We start from the raw sequence: 16,052 nt of genomic DNA on the forward strand, positions 1-16,052 counted from the left end.
TCATAAAATACAATAAGTGGAGAGGAAAAGTAAAAGGATATAATGGCTGCATGGTTAAATAATGCACTGATGGATTTTCTGTGCATTACAGTGTGTGTTTTTATGAAACATTGTAAGAAGCAGTGGAATAAGGTGGACTGAGAAATATAGAACATTACTTAATAGGTCTAATACTGAATATACAGAGAGTTTTATTTAGTGTACATACATTTTATGAATTCATGCTGGTTTTGTTTTCTCATTTATTTTATTTTTTATATTCTATGGTATGCTGGTATGGCAAGAAATAAATTATAAATGCTACTTACATTTTAATGATGTTTTTTAATTGTGTGTGTGTTTTAACATAATCTGTTTACAGTGAATTCTATAAAAGATTGGGTATGAATGTGGATTTAAAAATAAACAGCTTTAATCTCTATGATTACATGAACACAGTACACTAAGTAAAAATCTCTGCATACGGGTGGACCAAAAATGAGGAGATGGGAAGCAGGCTCAAAAATCACCTCTTTATTTTCCTTCACTATTTCTGTCTCATTTCAGAAATTTTATTTCACTATGCACATATCTAGACACACGACTGTCCTCTTCCTCTCATGTGTCTGTTTTATCCTGCTCATTGAAACACAGAACACCTGTTACAAAATCCTGCACAGGTGTAGATCCTTACCACTCACTTTTCCCTGGCTCCCAGTCTAGTCCCAGTCTTTTCCCAGTCTACCTCATTCCCCTGCTTATTATGATGTTTCATAAAAACACCATTTAATACAGATAAAATCCATCAGTCCATCATTTAACCACCAACCCATCATTTAACCATAGGTGTGAGGTGTTTCATGTATCTCTTCCTGTAAATCCCTTCACTTTTCCTTTCTTCACTTACTGTATTCCCAGTCTTTCCCAATTAACCTGAACCATGTTGTCTAGAATTACCAAACCATGTCTGAAAATTATTCAACTATAAACATATGTACATGACAGATTATTAACCCTTATGCTTAATGTTTACAGTAATTACATACACTTTGTTAGTGTTTAGTGGTATTGCCTGTTCATTGATTGAATTTCGAGTAGCCTTCCACAAGCTTCTCATGATTTGCTGTAATTTGTGCTCATTCCTCCGGACAGAACTGTTTTGACGGCCTCATTGCTCAGACATGCTTTTTCACTTCAGTCCACAAATTTTCTTTGGGAGTCAGGTCAGGGTGTTTTTGATGGCCACTTGAGTAGATTTACTTTGTTGTCTTTAAGCCATTTTGTTACAACTTTGGAGGTATGCTTAGGAGCATTGCCTTGCTTTACATTTTATTTTTTCCCAATAACCTGTGTTCAATTTCCCTTACTCGCCCTACTAGGCCAAAACCAGTGTGCACTTGCAGCATGAGGAGACGAGTGTGTAGTAGGGTGTTGTTTTTTTAAACTACTATATTTTCTATAGTTGCTATCTAAAATGACCTTTAATACAGAGGAGGTGGACTATGGGGAGGTGCAATACCAGTACCCTGATACTAACATAACATAGAGGTTCTCTTTTTTTTGGTGTACAGACAATGCTAATGTTTCCTCTTCGTTACTTGACAAAGTTATTATTTTAGCTGTCGAACACAGTATACTGGAGAAATGAAAGAATGAATATTGATGTTATTTTATTTCAACTCCAATATTTTCCAATATGTTTTTTCTAGTCCAGTCAACTTTTCTGATTTGTATGGAATTAATGAATTAATTTTATTATTGATATTATCATGTTTTTTTCATACATCTTGCAATGTGCTCTTGGACACATTAGTGATGGAACCTGGAGCCACTGGGTGTTTCGGGTCTTTAATCCTAAGACTCCCTGGACCTGGCCTGTGTCCAAATTGCTGATCACCCTCCAGAGCCTTCTTGAAGCTCTCTCAGCAGCCTCTGTGGTGTTCCTGATAGTTCTTTTCATTTGTTGTCCTGTGATGTTAAGATGCTTTAAGGTGTGGTAGAGAGACAGGCTGGAAAAGCCTCTCCAGCACACAACGGGATCCTCATAATAATAATAATAATAATAATAATAATAATAATAATAATAATAATAACAACTATCATAGCACTGGCACCCTATCCAGGGCTGTCCCCTGTCTTGTGCCCCAAGTCCCCTGGGATAGGCTCCACGCTCCCCCACGACCCTGTGTAGGATACGCGGTACAGAAAATGGATGGCTGGATGGATGGATGTCCCAAATCAATGTCACTGCTACAGCAAAATCATAGAACTTTGGGGAAATTAAACTTATGGCAGAAAATTCTACTGAGCTTCGTGCCACTGCAACATTATTTTTTAAAAACTTATGGCTCAATACTAAACCTACCAAAAGTTTCTCACTCCCATTTTCTGTCTGCCAGATCATTTAATAAATAAGCTAAAAATCTACAACAGAAACAGAAAGCAAAGTTAAAACCAACAATTTATTTTCAAAGGTTATATAAACATCTCAAAATATATTGTACCTCTGTTAAACATTTCACAATAATCAGTAGGAATAAGTGGAACTAAATCTTATACAAACTGTACATGAACATGGTCAGAAAGATTCCAACAGGAATTTGAAATATGAACCTCCGATTAAAACTGGAGTACGTGAGTGAGGGGTGCGCTGCTGTTAAGGTATAAAGTTAGCATGTTTCCATAACTCCATGCCTGACTAGCACCCCAGCCTCGGTGCACTTTGTCGATGCAGCCACCTCTTTCTCACACTGAGTGACAAACTGTTCGTAGAGGTAAAGGCCTTTCCAGCTTTCAATGACATGGTGCTGCTGCACTCTGCTGCCTTTAACTACACCAGTCATGGTATCCTGGGGAATGATCATCACACTTCCCGGAAGCTCCATGATGGATACGTGCCTGCCTGTACTCGTGGGAAAGAATGTTGTGTTGAGTAAGGCGTTTACTGTGGAGAACACATTACAGAACATGTTTGAAAACAACACATTTTGGATGTCAGCTTTAGACCTCATTACTCTGAAATTCCACGAAATGCAAAAGTAGCAAGATTCAATATCAGTCCTTACAGGATTTCCTTTTTTTTCTGATTTTTGCAGCCATAAATGCGTGATCTCTGGCTTTTTTCATAATGTATGATGCAACTTACAAAGTTTATTGTTTTACTTTTTTTGTGGAAAACTACTTGAATTGGTGAAATTTGTAAGTGCATGACATAGTTTTGAACGGTCTTTCACAGTGATGTTTGTTGGGAATCAGAATCAGATTTATTGTCAAGTACAGTGGGTTTACATGTACAAGGAATTTGTCTTGGTGTACTGGTGCTTAACAATAACAGTACATACAAGAAATAATATAATATTAATAAGAAAGAGTTAGGAAGTTATGTTTTGGAAGGTTTAGGAAAATAAAAATAAAGACATTAACTGTACATTAGTACAGTATGTGTTGTACACAGCAGTCTGACATGTGTGTGTGTTATGTTGTGGATAAAAATGACATGAAATAAACATGAGGGAGACTTAGCATAAGTAAAAATGTAATTTTATAGGTAATTCACAGGATGGGTGGGTGCGTAGTCTGGAGGAGAGCGAGAGGGGGAAGAAAATGGGGTGCGTCCTGGGGACATGGGGAAATCAGCGAGGGGGAAGTGAACGGACCACTGAGAGTCAGGCAGACTGGTAGGAGAGAAGAGGGATGAAGGGTCGGGGTCTGGATCAGAGAAAACAACATCATCCTCGAACTGAAAGCTGGAGTGGGGTTCTGGGTCTGACTGTGTAGAGGCGTCAACACGCACGTTCATGGGGCAGATTCTGTACCGAAGAAGAGGGGGGAACCCCGGATCTCTAGTCCTAGGGGGGGTGCTGCGAAGATAGTTAAGTAGCATCATGATATCAGCAGTGAGATGCACAAGCTGGTAATGAGTGTCCAGATCCAGATCCAGATCCAGGTCCAGTAACGGAGAGAGAGGGGACTGACGACGGGCACCGGCACCTAGACATACAGAAGCGGTTTTAGTCAGAGGTGGATAAATTGGTAAAACACTTTATAGATCTTTATGGGTTGTTAGTCGAAATAGTCGAAAGAAGTGTACGAGCTGAGGAGTGCTAAAACACACACACACACACACACCCTCGTACAGTCAAGGGCGGCAAGTAGACACAACATACACACACATGAATAACTTTAATAATATCTTATAGTAATAGAGAAATAGTATAAATATTTATAAAATAAGAAATATAGTGCAAATATGAAAATAAATTATAAACGACAAATACAGGAAAATGTAAACTTACTCATGATTCAGATGGTGAAGATTCTCGTCTCGCATGGAAGGCCTTATTTTAAGAAAGAACCATGAGGAGCCAGTTATAAGGGTGGCTGGGTCAAACTGCCCCCCCCTCTCGAGATAACGATAAGACCAAGGTCCCTCCCGGTTGTTTAGTCGTCTTATCTACGTCATCTTATTTCCCTAGGTAATTGAGAATTCTGGTTTCTGACGCCCTAAGGTAAATGAGAATCCTGGTTTCTGACCACCTAAGGTAAATGAGAATCCTGGTTTCTGACGCCCTAGGTAACTGAAAAATTCTGGTTTCTGATCCTCTGAGTAACTAGAAACTCTGGGTTTTTATTTTCTGGGTTATTGGAAATGCCTGGGTTCTGATTTCATGGGTATATTAAAACCCCTGGTTTCAATTCTATGTGTAAGTGAAATAGCCCTTTTCTGGAGCATAAGAGTAAGGCAAATGAGCTCTTTTTTAACCCTATTGGTAGTGAGATCATAGTCTTTTTGAAACCTATGGGTTATTTAGTGTGTAAATACAGTATAAATACTGGAGCTTAAGCTCAGGGTATTGGGGATCACTTTTGAGAATTCTCATCTGTGTGGATCTCGTGTGGTGGAATGGAACAATAAATCTGGACCCTTGCTTCTTCTCACTCACGGCTGGTGTATTTTTTCTATCTCCAACTGGTCTCAGAGGTAGATGTGAGTATTGGCTTCTAAGTTGAATTTTAAATGTTTTTGGGTAATAGGCTAAATATAGCCCTTCAAACAATGCCTTCTTTAAGTCAGGTGACACAAGCCTGCACAACTCAAACACAACCTGTTGAAGAGAACCAAATTTAAAATAGTTAAGAGCCAAATCTCCACCATTCTGAAGGCATAAAGTACATATTCATGTGTAAGCAAACATTTGTTTTATCTATGGAAAATAAATGAACATTAGAACAGATTTACTTGTCTCTGACTGAACAAAGCAGGCCATATAAATGTTGTGGATAAAAATGACATGAAATAAACATGAGGGAGACTTAGTATGAGTAAAATGTAATTTTATTGGTAATTCACAGGACTGGTGGGTGCGTAGTCTGGAGGAGAGCGGGAGGGGGAAGAAAATGGGGTGCGTCAGCAAAGGTGAAGTGAGGGGACCACTGAGAGTGGGGCGGACTGGTAGGTGAGAAGAGGGACGAATGGTCGGGGCCCAGATCAGAGAAGAGGACATCTCCCTCAGACTGAAGCTTGAAGGGGGTTCTGGCTGTGTAGAGGCGTCAACACACGTTCACGGGGCAGATTCTGTATCGGAGGGGGGGGGGTTCCATTTCCATTTCTGGAGGGGGTGCTGCGAAGATAGTTAAGTAGCACCATGATATCAGCAGTGAGATGCACAAGCTGATAATGAGTGTCGAGATCCAGATCCAGTAAAGGGGAGAGGAAGGACTGACGATGGGCACCTAGACACACAGAAGCGGTTTTAGGCGGATTTTGACAAATTGGATTTACACTTTAAACTTTAAGAGTACTACACTATGGTTTACTAGTCGAAAAGTCAAAAAGAAGTATAAGAGCTGAGGAGTACTGACACACACACACACACACACACACACACACACTCACACTCACTCTCGCACAGTCAAGGACGGGCATGTAGACATAACGCACACACACATAAATAACTTTATAAGAATAATGAAAAGGAGTATTAAGATATTACAAGACATTACAATATCTTATAATAATAGAAAAACTCTTTATAAAATACAGAATAGTAGGATATGCAGAACAGTAGAAGGGTAATATAATGATATTATGAAGTAGGAAGTACAGTAAACCATTTTCAAGCAGTATAACTATATATATATATATATATATATATTAGCAAATATGAAAATAAATTATAAACTACAAATACAGAAAAATATAACTTACTCATAATTCAGATGGTGAAGATTCTTGTCTCGCAAGGAAGGTCTTAATTTTAAGAGAGAACCATGAGGAGCCATTTATAAGGGCAGCTGATTCAAGCTCCCCTCCCCCCCCCCCCCGCGAGATAATAGTAAGACCAAGGTCACTCTAGATTGTTTTGTCTCTCCACTTTTGATTCTATGGGTAATTTGAAATCCCTTGGTTTTGATTCTATGTGTAAGTTGAAACGCCCTGGTTTTTGAGCTATTGGTAAGTGGAATAGCCTTTTTTTTTAAACATAATAGTAAGGTAGATGAGCTCTTTTTTAACCCTATTGGTATTGATATCATAGTCTTCTTGAAACATATGGGTTATTTACTGTGTAAATACAGTATAAATACTGGAGCTTAAGCTCAGGGTATCAGATCACTTCTGAGAATTCTCATCGGTGTGGATCTCGTGTGGTGGAACGGAACCAATAAAGCTGAACCCTCATGGCTGGTGTCTCGGCCACCTCGTCCGAGGCCCGCCCCGTTTAACGAAAACTATGCAAATGAGGGTTTCGTGTTCGCCGACTAGATGACTGCTTCTCAAATAGATTTGATTCAAGTCTTGGGGTATGAGCTGTGCCGTCATATAAACTGAAGGGTGACGATGCGGCGAGACGGCCCAAAGGTCTCACAGAACGGGACAACTCCATAGTCGAGCCGTCGCAATGCAATCCAATCCTTGGGCGGCTAGGTACCAACTACCTATGGACTGCCCGTCCCAGCGAGTTAAATTTCTTTGGAAAATGTAACTTTTACCCGTGACCCTGAGTAGGATTACGCGGTATAGAAGATGGATGGATGGAAATGTAACTTTTATCCTTACCTGGATACACACAACGACTGTGGAAAAGGGGGGCATGAATTGCGACGTTCGTGAGGCAGCATGCTACGTGGTGTATAGCATGAAAGCGTGGGAGAAAAACCTGCGCAAAGCCTTTGGAGACGAGACATCACCCACCGCAAGCTAACGACCGTGGCAGCGGTGGGATTTGAACCCACACCCCCGAAGAGACTGGAGCCTAAATCCAGCGCCTTGGACCACTCGGCCACGCTACCCGCAGGCCGGCGTGGTGGTAAACCCGTTCGTGGTAAGAAGGTGACCGGGTCATTCCGCCGGACGACAAGAAATCTGGCATGGGCGCGACAAATGGGCTGTTGTGAGACTCAAGTGCCTTTCGCTTAACCGGCTCTGGCGGAGACATCTAACCATTTCCAGCTGAAGACAGAGCTAAGGCCTGGTCTTTTGGACGCGATTCGTCTAGGCTTAAGACCCCATGCTCCACGGTCACATCGGTAGTGTTTGCGGAAGAGCTCTTCTGCCACGACCTTACATCCCACTTACGGTCTTTAGAGATACTTTTTCATCAACTTTTGCATTTTAATGTAAACAATCATATTTCGTAATATTTTGGGTCAGAAACATTTCATAGTACCATAATATGTCCAAATATGTGAAAAGATTCAAATTGGAGTAGGTCGGGCAACTGATTATATGAGTTTGTTAGAAAAACCACTTTCCTTTGCTCCTAGCGCCTTCTCGTTCGCTGTATAGCGTTTTGAGCGGATAAAGAGCACAAGTGTGTAAGGGGACACGGGATGAATGCAAACTAGTTTTGTTATTGTACTTTTGATGAAAAGTGACTTTCTAGACATAAAATGTCACTTTTTTCACCTTATCATACTTTTTCATCAACTTTTGCATTTTAATGTAAACAATCATATTTCATAATATTTTGGGTCAGAAACGTTTCATAGTACTATATTATGTCTAACTAACTTGAGACGTGAACTGATCAAATGTGACGTGACGAAAGAAGAACGACTCGGATCGGGAGGTGAACTAACAGACTGCTAATGCTAAGCAATTAATCAATCATTTCTGTTTCTCATAATTCGGCCTCGGTTGCATTAGCCTATAGTTTATTTTTTATTCCAAATGTGATCAATGTTTGCGTAAGTACTAGAGGTGTTGGGGAGTTTAACATGTAACATTTTAACTTTATTCTGCTGAAATGAACGAAATGATGCAAAAAAGAGTCGTTCATTTTGGTGAACGAGATTCAAAGATCCGAGTCAGTAAAATGATCCGAACTGTCTTGTGTTAAGTATGCAAGTCTTTGAACGTAATTTATTTATATATATATATATATATATATATATATATATATATATATATAATAACCTCTCATTTTCTGATGCTCCTGCTTCCACTGTAATGCTCCCTGATTAGCTTTGCTTACAATATCAATATGTATATGAACCGCTGGCCATGAAATTTCTCAAGAGATTTGGTGAGAATCTATTACTCTGGTCCTGATCTTGCTTGTGTACACTGTTTATTACATTTTTGAATGACTTTTCTTTTCCTCATAGAATTACTTTAGGCACTGATAGAACTGTTCTGTAATGACGGAAGATCAGCGCAGAATTCACCAGACTTGTGTCGATGGACCTGAGCAAGTCCTTTTATGAGGGTCTTGACAAACACGCCTCAAAGCTGCTGTATTTGTACCGCTCGAGGCGCCATGCAGACATCGCAGAAAGGAGTGCCACACTGGAGAGCCTGGATAAAAATGTGAGTAGGTTTATTTCAAGTGTACTTGTTTTGTAAATACTGTGGTCATTTCCTTTCTTGCTATTTCTCTTGTCCTGCATAATTTGAATATAAAACATTTGTACTTTTGAGGCATCAAATCACAGGAAGAGGGTTGCAGTACTGCTGGGGCTGCCACTGTCCATGCGGGAGAATCCATCTCAGTTCTTACAGATCTGTGAGGTAAGTGTCTGTGAGGAAAGTAAGATGTTGGAAGATATTCGGATAATGGAAGTCCACGTATTGATATGGAGTATTGATATCCACGTATTGATGGAGTTTACCTTGTTTTATTTTCATGAGAGATGATAAATTTCAGGACGTTGTACTGTATTTTTTTTCCACCTTCTGATATTAATTCATCTTGTGTGATGACTAGTAAAGTTAAGATCGGTTCACTCATGCTGTTCTTAAGTCGCTGCACTTGTGAGGATGTATGTGTGAAAGCACATTTTAAAGTTTGTCTTTGTTTTTAATACAGCACACAGATTCTGAAGAAGAGTTAATCAAGGGCGTGACTGTTGGAATCAGTACAGTTGTGGATGACGCGATGGACCCTATTCCGTGTGACTGCGGTGATGTAGCCCTTGTAATGGAAGAAGTTGTCGTTCTACGCAATCTTGGTGATGTACCAAATGCATTTGTCAACTTGATGGGATTGCTTTATGCACGTAACATAAACTACCCCACAAACTTCAAATACACCTTTGAGGTGATTCAGAGGCTGTTCATGAACATCGGAGCTGATGCCTGCAGTGCACGAGTACATTCACTTAAAAATAATCTGCTCAAGTAGAGATGGTGTTATGCATTTCTTGTAAGAGAGATTTCATGTGGTGTTGTGTTGTGTATGTTACAGTTTCTATACCTAAACAGCATGACTTCAGTTTTGTTGTATATTTTCACCTTTAAACACTGGGCAATTGAAATGTAATGTTGTTAGGCAAAAACAGATTTCTGCTTGCTTTTTCTGTTTATTTTGAGAAATTCATGTAATTTCAAGTTCTGCTCACGCCCGAGTCTGCTGACACGCACAGCCAAGCTCCGCCCATGCCCAAGGTTCACCTGGTAACCTCAGAGCCTCAGCTTCCCTGTTCAGCTGCGGTCGTCGCTCAGCCTCCCTGTTCAGCTGCGGTCGTCGCTCAGCCTCCCTACGCCGCCAAGAACACCGGGCAGTTTCCTGGCTCTGTTTGGGACATTCAGCCCAGGGGGCCGGGGCCGCCAATGAAGTGGGATGACTCATGGCACTCGGGAGGGGGGTTCTGTCACGATTCCCCCTTGAAGCAGCGTGCTCTAAGCGTGAATGCGCGAGCACCTGCTTTTCCGTTGTTGACTGTAATGACATCTGGACACGTGTGTTTTGTTTATGTTTCTGTCTCCTCCCTGTTCTGTCATTGGCTGGGATTTCACGTGGGTTTGAATTGCTCTCAGCTGCTAGCGGTTTAGACGCTGATCATGTCCGCATATATACCGCGCGCCTCCCAGCACACAACGCGGAAGATTAAATGTTTAGAGTTAGTTTAGCTCGTGTCATAGTCATAGTCATAGTCATAGTCATAGTCATAGTCATAGTCACGGTCCATGTTTAGAGTTAGTTTGCGCTGGATTATCCGCTTCCAGTCCCTCGTCATAGTTCGTTTCTTGTTTTGTTTATCGACCCTGTTTTCCGTGACCACGACCTAGATTCCTGCCTTGCCCCGTGTACGCTTGTTTGCCAATCGCCTGACCTCTTGCATGTTTATGGATTACGTTTTGGATCACGTTTTGGATTTGTCTGCCTGTCCCTCTTTCAAATAAACAACTGTTCATCCTGCACTTGCATCCGTCCTATCTCTGCTCCGTCACGATACGTGACGGTGACCTGCTCCAATATGACATTTTTTACATAATATACTTTGCAGGTTTCTGATGTAAAATGATACGAAATAGGATTGTTTACATTAAAATCCATTATATGATGATAATGTATGATAAAGGGGAAAATGTGAGATTTGCAGTCTAGAAAGTCACTTTTCCTCAAAAGTGCTCTGACAAAGCGTGTTTTCATTCCTCCTGTGTGTGCAGACACACGGGGGCGCTACACTGGCTTAAATCACTATACAGTGAGTTTCACGCCGCTGGGAGCAAGGGAAAATAGTTTTTCTAACAAATTCAGTATCATATGTTTCACATGTTCATGATTTAATATGATTCTTTGACATGTTTCTGACTCAATATTAGATGTTTAACTTGTTTACATAAAACCCACCCCATTTCTCCAAAAGATGTTTTTTTATTATTATTTTATTTAATTAAGTTATTTTTATTTTTGCTAATGCAGTGTAAAAGAACAAAGTAATGGTACTTCAAAAAAAAAGTAAATTGTTATTATATCAACAACAAAAAATCAAATGTAACAGATGTGCATTGTAAAGGTTTCAGCTCTACTCAGTGAAAATGGAGGGGACATAACAGGTCTTAATACAGATTATAACCCAGATCTAAGTCTAATCAACACTTACATCTAACCACAAAGTAACGTTGACGCTGACGTGAGGAACGGATGCAGGAGTAACAGAAGTGGGTGGGCTTGTCGTAGTGCATGGTCTTCTTAAAGGAGATAGCCTCCTCACGGGGGTTGGTCTTATAGGAGATAGCCTCCTCACGGGGGTCGGTCTTCTTATAGGAGATAGCCTCCTCACGGGGGTCGGTCCTCTTATAGGAGATAGCCTCCTCACGGGGGTCGGTCTTCTTATAGGAGATAGCCTCCTCACGGGGGTCGGTCTTCTTATAGGAGATGTTCTTCTTAAAAGGGATGTTAGTTAGTTCCGTCCGCGCAGCGGGGCGCATCGGGCAACAAGCATTCGCCAGCGGGCTCGGTCGGAAGCGTCGATTTCCACATCTTCCCACTTGACCGAGCGCTCGTAGATCTTCCATGAATGTTCGTCGCCAAGTATTCCGCGGCCGCCCTACTCTTCTCTTCCCCCGTGGCGGCGTCCAGCGCAGCGCGATCTTTGCGTGGCGGTGGTCAGATATCCGTAGAATGTGTCCTGCAAAGCGCATTCTTCGCTCTACGACCATTTCTGCCAGGCTGCGGGAGTTTGTTCTTCTTAGAATTTCTTCATTAAATTAAATGAATTAAATGATTGGTTAGTCTCTTGGTGTAATGAGCAGAATCTGGTGTTTGTCAATAACTGGAATCTGTTCTGGGAGCGTCCTAGGTTGTTTCGTCCTGATGGCCTGCACCCCAGCAGCCTTGGAGCGGAACTGCTTTCAGACAACATTTCCAAGGCGCTACACTCCAAGTGACTGCCTATCGTAAGTACATCTTCCAATAATAACATTCAGTATAATCAATGTTCAACTAAAAATTCGGAAAAGGTAATACATACTATAGAGACTGTGTCTGTTCCCCGAGCTATTCAAATATATAGAAAATCTCGGAAAGTCGATCTTCGTAACCTAATTAACATAAAATTAAATCATATTGAATGCACAGCCAGCACTTTTGATCTGAGGCTAGGACTATTAAACATTAGATCTCTTGCGTCTAAGGCTCTTATTGTTAACGACATCATTACTGATCAGGAATGTAATTTAATGTGTTTAACGGAAACTTGGATTAAACCAAATGAGTACATAGCCTTAAATGAAGCCAGTCCTCCTGGATACAGTTATGTACATCAGCCTCGTTCAGCTGGTAGAGGAGGAGGTGTTGGACTCATCCATAGTCAAAATCTAGTCGTCACACAAAAACCTAAGCATAAATTTAATTCTTTTGAAATTCTTTATACCAGTATAAGTTATGTAGCCACAAAAAATAAGTCAATTCCTCTAATTATTATTTACAGACCCCCAGGGCCATATACTGAATTTCTTAGTGAATTTGCAGACTTTGTCTCAAACCTGGTTGTGTCTGTAGATAAAGCATTAATCGTCGGAGACTTTAATATTCATTTTGATAACCTGGAAGACCCTCTAAGAATAGCGGTTGTGTCCATCTTAGATGCAGTAGGGATTAATCAGAATGTAATCGGGCCTACTCATAATGGTGGTCACACTCTTGACCTCATACTAACATACGGACTAAGTATAGAAAATATTATCATTTTTCCGCAGTCTGAAGTTGTCTCAGGCCATTATCTTATCTCGTTCATAATACGTATTGATCATAATATTTCCACCTCGCCTCGCTACCGCATAAAACGTACCTACACATCAGCTACTGCACCGAGCTTCATAAATAACCTCGCAGAAACATCAATTAGATTTGGATCACCGTCAGATCACACAGAACTCGATCAGGCGACTGAAAGCTTGGAGTCAACACTCCGCTACACGCTAGATAGAGTGGCTCCACTCAAAAGGAAAATAATTAGAGAAAAAAAATTAGCACCCTGGTATACCGATCAAACGTGAACCTTAAAACAGACAACTCGGCAATTAGAACGTAAATGGTGTCAAACCAAACTGGTGATATTTCAAATAGCATGGAAGGAGAGCCTACTGAAATATAGGAAATCTCTTGGCGATGCTAGAAAAATCTATTTCTCCACCTTAATAGGAGACAACAAAAACAATTCTAGATTCCTTTTCAACACAGTAGCAAAATTAACTAGGAATAAAACCACTACAGAGAGAAACACTCAATCATTACATAGCAGTGAAGATTTCATGAAATTTTTCAATGATAAGGTTGAAAATATTAGACGTGAAATACAGGCCATTAAATTAAAACTGGACAGTACTGTAACAAACCCATTACATGACAGTGTAGCAATATCAGATCAATGTTTAGAGTGTTTTGCTCCGCTTAGAGAGACCGAACTAGCTACATTAATCTCTTCAGCAAATTCATCAACTTGCATACTAGATCCCGTACCTACATGTTTGTTTAAACAGATTGGTCCAGTAGTAATTGAGCCACTTCTAAATATAATCAATTCTTCCCTAAGCAGTGGCTATGTACCTAAATCACTTAAATTAGCAGTTATTAAACCCTTGATTAAAAAACCTGATCTTGACCCGTCTCAATTGTCCAGCTATAGACCAATATCAAATCTCCCCTTCATCTCTAAGATTTTAGAAAAGGTTGTAGCAAAGCAGTTATGCTCGTACTTAGATAGGAATAACATTCATGAAATGTATCAGTCAGGATTTAGACCTCATCATAGCACAGAGACAGCGTTAGTTAAAGTAGTAAATGACCTTCTACTGACTTACGATCAGGGTTGTGTCTCGTTGCTTGTGTTACTCGACCTTACTGCAGCTTTTGATACTATAGATCACACTATTCTCCTTGATAGATTAGAAAATGTTGTTGGTATTAAGGGAACAGTCCTCTCCTGGCTCAGGTCTTATCTGACCGATCGTTATCAGTTCGTAGATGTAAATGGTGAATTCTCCATGCGTACTGAGGTTACTTTTGGAGTTCCACAGGGTTCTGTTTTAGGCCCACTGCTCTTTACTTTATATATGCTACCTCTAGGTCAAATTATTCGTAAACATGGAATTAGCTTCCACTGTTATGCTGATGATACACAGCTGTATGTTTCAGCGAAGCCAGAGGACAGACATAAGCTTAGTAAAGTTGAGGATTGTGTAAAGGACATTAGACATTGGATGTTAATTAACTTCCTTCTGCTTAATTCTGATAAAACAGAAATACTTTTATTAGGCCCACGTGTAGCTAGAAGTATCCTTTCTGATCACATGGTTACTCTGGATGGTCTTTCTGTTTCATCATGTGCAGCAGTTAAAGACCTTGGAGTGATTATTGACTCCAGCCTATCATTTGATGCTCATGTAGATAATATTACTAGGATAGCCTTCTTTCATCTCAGAAATATTTCTAAAATAAGAAACATATTGTCACTACATGATGCGGAAATACTAGTTCATGCATTCGTCACCTCTAGATTAGATTACTGTAATGCCATACTGTCTGGATGTTCCAGTAGGAATATAAATAAGCTCCAATTAGTCCAGAATGCAGCTGCTAGAGTCCTAACTAGAACTAGAAGATACGACCATATCACACCGATATTATCCACACTGCATTGACTCCCAGTGAAATCTCGCATTAATTATAAAATACTTTTATTAACCTATAAAGCACTAAACGCTCTCGCGCCACAATATCTAAGCGACCTTTTGGTTTTATATGATCCGCCACGCCTACTTAGATCAAAAGATGCAGGCTATCTGACGGTACCTCGAATAGTGAAGGCTACAGCAGGGGGAAGAGCTTTCTCTTATAGGGCCCCACAGTTATGGAACAGTCTTCCTATTAGTGTTCGGGACTCAGACACAGTCTCAGTGTTTAAGTCTAAGCTTAAAACGTATTTGTTTACTCAAGCCTACCCTGACTAGATTCTGTTCTACTTTCTCCCTCTCTCCTTTCGCCGAGCCCCACACGAATTTATGGAGATACTAGAGATCCAGATCCTTTCTGCCTCTGGATGGAGCTCAAATCTTCTTTAATTCCAGACTGCTGGGACTACGGCTGCTCTTAACACCATACAGACTTCATATAAATCCATAATGAACTTTTTCACACTATCTGTTGTTACCCAGATGAGGATGGGTTCCCTTCTGAGTCGGGTTCCTCTCAAGGTTTCTTCCTCTTAAAACATCTTAGGGAGTTTTTCCTTGCCACCGTCGCCACTCAGTGGCTTGCTCAGTTGGGATAAATTCACACCTTTAATATCTGTATACCGTGTTGATATTTCTGTAAAGCTGCTTTGAGACGATGTCTATTGTAAAAAGCGCTATACAAATAAAATTGAATTGAATTGAACTTATGTTTATATCCAAAATGCTCCACTGTGTGTAAGGGGCAGGGGAAACTGGTGCAAGCTGTTCAAAAGGTTTAGTTTAATTTAAGTTTGTCATTATATGCTGTATCTGCGCGCTTGCAGTGTAAATTCTGTCGGAAGTGACATGTTAGTAACGAGGACACGTTGCTGGTCACGCGCGGTGTAAACGCGCTGATACAGAGTGTAGCGCGAGTAAGATCTGTAATGTCTAATTCAAACATTATGATCAAAAGTAAAATAATGTCTAAAGACAGTGAGGAACAGAAACCACAAGGTGCATTTATTATTCATTATTCATTTAGGACTATATATATATATATATATATATGCACAAAAAGCACCGAATTAAACTATAGTCCTAAATTAATAATATATATTCTGGTGTGTGTGTGTGTGTGTGTGTGTGTGTGTGTGTGTGTGTGTGTGTGTGTGTGTGTTGGGTTCTTTTC

The 16,052-nt window shown here is 40.3% G+C and overlaps 1 protein-coding gene and 1 non-coding gene across 2 annotated transcripts in view; both read right to left on the reverse strand.

The window, feature by feature from the left end:
* Positions 1 to 16,052, reverse strand: part of LOC108262618 (TBC1 domain family member 10A) — a 77,508-nt gene that overhangs the window by 48,701 nt on the left and 12,755 nt on the right. The window lies entirely within an intron of this gene.
* trnal-uag (transfer RNA leucine (anticodon UAG)) lies at positions 7,188 to 7,269 on the reverse strand. Its single transcript has one exon. It is a non-coding gene; the product is annotated as a tRNA-Leu (tRNA).

The sequence above is a fragment of the Ictalurus punctatus genome, unplaced genomic scaffold (assembly GCF_001660625.3).
Source record: "Ictalurus punctatus breed USDA103 unplaced genomic scaffold, Coco_2.0 Super-Scaffold_100046, whole genome shotgun sequence".
NCBI classification, from domain to species: domain Eukaryota; kingdom Metazoa; phylum Chordata; class Actinopteri; order Siluriformes; family Ictaluridae; genus Ictalurus; species Ictalurus punctatus.